We start from the raw sequence: 5,712 nt of genomic DNA on the forward strand, positions 1-5,712 counted from the left end.
AATAATATGAAATATTTTTCACTTGGTTGGTTTTCTTCCTTCCTGTTCTTCTTCTCTCCGTGTTTCTCTTGAACTTGTTTTGCGACTTTTGCCTTCCTGGCATACTGGTGTGACCGTATCCATACAAGATGAGACGAGACTTATCTCTCGTGAATGAGGAAGGTTATCTCGTCTCGTCTGGGCATCTCGGTATCATCTCGAAACACCTCAGTTGTCCGTTTAACTTCACCTTAACCTTTAAGTGTATTATTTAACAATAGACCAGTTCAATGTGCAACCATTCATATGTTTAAGTACGTTCAACAGCAAAGCAGTTCTCATTTTGTCGAAATGTTCCTATACACCTTACAGTTATCTGTTTCATTCTCGGTCTCGTCTAGACAAGTCTCTAAAGGCCTGATGACACGAATCGGTGCCGCTTTGAGGAACACTTCTAAATGATTTTAAAACAAAATTATTTATTTGTTAATTCATATAAAGTAAACAAAATTATTTATTTGTTAATTCATATAAAGTAAACAAAATTAATGCCATAAATTACGCAAATTTTAACGTACTTACTATCCTTTCCCTGCAGAATAAACAAATGTAACAAAAAGCCTCGCACACAGGATTAAACGTTCCAGGTAGAGTTAATTTCTGCTTCGACTGTTGCACTTTTTGTGTTAGTTTAAGACAATTAGTCTATGATAATTTGTTACTCCAGTCGTTTATAGCGTGCAGAGGACCAAACGAACAACCTTCCTGAATGTTTGTTGAAGACTTGTTTGTCCTGCACGTATGGAACAACACAGTACAGAATCAAGGTTGTCATCACCACATTTCCCTGTCGGAACTGGACATACAGTTTAGAGTAATATCCAAGCCTCCACCGGGAATATAACCCGAGTCGTCTTGCTTACAAAAAACAGCGTTTCCACCATAGGCGCCGACTCCATGGGGCTTGGGGGGGGGGGGGGCTCGAGCCCCCCAATGTTAACGATGTGGGGGCAGAGCCCCGCAAATAATTTTGCTTAAGAGGATCTAATGTATTATTTTGCTTCTCCTGTAAAGTTTGCTCTGAATTGTGCCACATGAACTTAACTTTAAATACACATTTGAAATGTTCTAGACCATCAACAAATGGGCCTCCCCCATGGCGCAGTGGTAGCGTCATTGCCTTGTAATCAAGGGGTCCCGGGTTCGATACCCGGTGGAGGCACAAGTGGTTCGGATCCCACTTTAAACTGTAGGCCCAGTCCCGATTAGCCTTACTGTGCATAAAGTGGACTTAAAACACGAACTCAAACCAAACTAGACCATCAACTTTGGGGGGCTGAGACCCCTAAACCATCAACTGGGTGGGGGGCTATGACCAGTGACAGCAAAACACATGACTTATTACTATATACTAAGTATGTAATTATGAGTATTGTTAAAATTTTTGCTAAAAAAAGTTTCAAAAGACCATGTGCATGAACTAGGGTAGTGGATGGGACGTTCGAGCTACAAATGGCTCTCACACGACATTCAGAACGAGATCGTTGATATATTAGGGAGATCTGTTTTATGCTCGTGATAGCAGATATTAAAAGTCGGGAATATTTTGCTATTATGGTTGACGAAAATTGTGACATATCCATCCGTGGACAATTAATATTCTCCATTCGAACTGTGAATAAAAGTTTTGATATTTTTGAGGAATTCATGAGCTTTTATGAGATTCCGAACACTGAGGCCAAAACTTAAGAAAGGGAGAGAGTGAGTTATTCATTAATTTATTTCAGTGATCACCCTTCCCCCCCCCCCAATATTTTTGACAAGTCGGCGGCCCTGGTTGCCACCAAGACATCGAGGAGGATCTTTCTCCATCGGATGACACATTAAGAGGCTATAGAACACTATCTGCTAACACATATGCTAGGTTAAGTATTCTCTTCAAAATATGCGTTTGCAATCATACAATGCATATATGTGTCACTTACCGTATTTATGCTTTTATGCATTGGAGAAAGGCTTTGAAAGTGTAGTCCAAAGATGTTCACACTCCAGCGTATACATTCACCCCTCTCAGCTGCCTCGACAGGGGCGTAGCCAGGAATCCCTCTTCGGGTTGGACCAACTTCTGGTGAAAGAAAAAGCAATGTTAGCGGAAAATAATACTGAAATAACAATTTGCGATGCACCTGCCATTATTTATATTAATTGCAACAAATTTATATACAGGGTCGGTGGCCCTCGTAGCCTTGAGAGCTCTCGGCAAGCGGTCCCGTGTTTGACTCCTTGTGGGAGATCCCCCCAGGAAAGTCCAGTAACCGTGCGAAGTTGTTAGCTTCGAAGCCGGGGGTTAAGGGTTCGAATCCCTTGCATGTTATGAAAGTTTATCTTTCTTTGACCTGGTGAAAACTGAACAGTGAAATGGGAATCAGGCAGTAAGAAAAATGGAAATAAAGTAAGACTTTGTTTTCTTTTTTAGAAAGCGTGTTAAGAGGTCAACTTTCGATCTCGCCATCGAAGTTCGAAGTTCGAGTCCCGGCTGGACATGGATGTTCTTTGCGAGTGTCCGTTCATCCATTTAATCTAATCATGACTCATCCTCATGATCCCGGTTAACCAAAGCTGGCAGAAAAGCGAAGCTAAATAACAAAAAGAAACAAACAAATCAAGTGACCTATTTAGTCCTAAGACACTACGCCAAAAAGGTTATCGAAAACCTTCAACTCTCATGGACCTCCGTGGAGGAAATGTTACCACAGCGCACTACGACGGCAGGGTTCGAATCCCAGCCAGGACATGGATGATCATCGTGAGTGTCCGTTCATCAAGTTCATCACATCATCATTCATCCTGATCTTCGCGATTAGTCAAAAGTGGCAGAAAAAGTGAAGTAAATAAATTAACAAATCAATCAATCCATCATTTAACTCTCAGTGCTGAAGCGATTTTGTGACGAACCCTATGAAGTGAAATGCACAAGGAACACTAAAACGTGATAAGTACTACATTTTCATTATTTCATGGGACTTTTTATGCATGAAAATATGTTTAGCAAGCGATTGAACCCACTTGTAAGCAATTTCCGTCAACGATTAACGTGCCTCGGTGTTATCGTTATTGTGAATAACAAAGCTCGTGCATTCAGGTTTCACTTAATCTTCCCTCTGCAACATTGATTGATATGTTGTTTTAAGTCCACTTTATGCACAGTAAGGCTAATCGGGACTGGACCTACAGTTTAAAGTGGGATCCGAACCACTTGTGCCTCCACCGGGTATCGAACCCGGGACCCCTTGATTACAAGGCGACGACGCTACCATTGCGCCATCGGGAGCCCCCCCCCCCTGCAACATGAGAACATGATCCAATCGAATCCTTAACATTTCAAATCAATCTACGAAAAGTCTGTAGATTATGATGTGCGCGTAGTATATTATGTATGTAGTATGTTTTTCTTTAATAAAACCAAAACTCAATTCGTGAAAAATTGTTGCTAGTTACTTTCAGTATGCCCCTCGTACATACATGAATAAATCAAATACCTTTGTGTTATGCGTCAATATTTACAAATCCCAACTTAACATGGACCATATGTTTTTAAACGAAATTATCTTCTTCGTTTCCCATTGTGCATCGCATATTTATATCCTTAGGTTTATTGAGACAATGATAAGAATTATAAGATAATGAGAGAAGAATTAATAAATGTTCATTACTTACCCGCAGTGTGTTACGTTATTCTCTAGGTCCATTTCTTGCTATATTGTTTATATATAAAACTTAGTCATGTTAGTTAGATGAAATTCCCAATTGAAAGCCACTTCTCCCAAGTGCTATTTCTAGGTCCGCCACTACACTCCAGGAGGCTGATATTGCAAGTCACTTAGATTAATGTTTTATATTTAATATTAATTTATATATGAAGCTGATTTCTTTCATAGTTTCAGTGTTTTGCAACTTGTGTAATCTGAAAATTGATTGATTGATTGAGTTCGTGTATTAAGCCTACTTTATGCACAGCAAGGCTAATTGGGACTGGACCTACGGTTGGAAGTGGGGTCCAAACCACTATGGTCCTCAGCCGGATATCGAACCCATGACCCCTTGATTACAAGGCAACGACGCTACCACTGCGCAATCGGGGAGGCAGTTTAATCTGAAAATTAAACTACATTTCGTCTACCGCGTAAGATTGCCTTACAGTTCACAGTTTATGAAATTTAATAGTCTTAGGGAGTTTTGAGACCAAAGCAACACACGACAGGCGACACGGCGGTTTCATGCTGAAGTGGTAAGCCCATTCTAGTCTGTAGAGAAACATTCCCTGCGCATGCTCAGCTTTTCGTGTCGCTTGTGTTTCGCTTCGGTTTGAAAGCCTTCTAGCTGTTTTGACAAGAAGTTCAGATAGGCGGGTAGATGTCTCTACATGTAAAAATCGATAAATATTGCGAAGTGGGCACAAGCGACCCTTGTGATTTACCGTTTCGGCGTAAAAGAAAAATATGTCCACTCGTATTAATTCTTGCTTCGAATTGGCACTGTGCATATTCCACTGTTCCTGTTCTGTGAAATAATATAAACTTGCTTACATTACCTTCCATGGTTGCTTTCCCGTATCGAAATCCATGTTGTAAACACACAGTATTGCCAGGTAGAAGTTTTGTTTTATCGTGGATATGTATCCACTAGGATTCAACTTTCTTTTTGTCGTGTTTTCATCCGTATTTATGATTTTCATTTTATTTTTGGATATTGAAGTTTCTGTAAATTATTTTCGTTAATTTAAATTGTTTTTCTTCAATTTCTTTCCGAAATATATGTCTTTTGTTTATTTTATTGTCCAAGGTTGCCCTGGCGTTGTGCGATAAGAGAGACCATAACTTAACTTGTCTCCCTTATCGCACAACGTGAGCACAACCTTGCATTGTGACGTCACTCGATGAATGCCTACGTTGTTAGGTTAGGTTCGTTAGGATTGTTTCTCTTACCATAAATACACTATAAATGCAATAAATACACTATAGATGCAAAGATAACTCAATCCAACAAGTCTAACGTAACAAATTAGGTATTTAGCATTCATTACATCTGTACGTAAATTAAGGCTCATTTTGTTTCATTATATTGGAGGTTTTTCCAGCTTAATACTACGTTCTTTTCCACTTCAAATTGTTCCCACACCGTAAATTCTACATTTCTGGAACCCTTGATTCATACACTTTCCAACGATGTATCATACATATTTCTATTAGGAAGGGTCGATTCGACATCCTTACCAAGAAATGTGGAAAGGAAACGAAACTCTACCATCTTCTGTTATTTTATTTGTTATAAAATCTTCAAATTGTTATTTTACTTATTTCAGGTCATTTTTTTTCTCAATTAAACGCTCTAATGTTATACTACACAGCAGATAAACTAATCAAAGCTTATAGAACATAAAGATATAGATATATGAAGCAAACATTTGATCAAAACCACTATGTGCCTTCACGAAATATGGAACCAGGGACCCCTTGAATACAAGGCAACGACGTTACCATTAAGCCATCGAGAGACCTACTGAGCGTAAATTTGTAGATTTCCGCACCAATTAGTAAAAAGTCTTACGTTGTTATTTCTAGTCAGCATATTCTGATTATTAAATTCTGGTAAAAACGAAAAAATGCGAGTTCGATGTTAATATGCAAACGAGTCTATTGAATTATAATCAGGAAAGTCGTACCTTTTATCATG

The sequence above is a fragment of the Lepisma saccharinum genome, chromosome 18 (assembly GCF_977018435.1).
Source record: "Lepisma saccharinum chromosome 18, izLepSacc3.1, whole genome shotgun sequence".
Lineage (NCBI taxonomy): Eukaryota > Metazoa > Arthropoda > Insecta > Zygentoma > Lepismatidae > Lepisma > Lepisma saccharinum.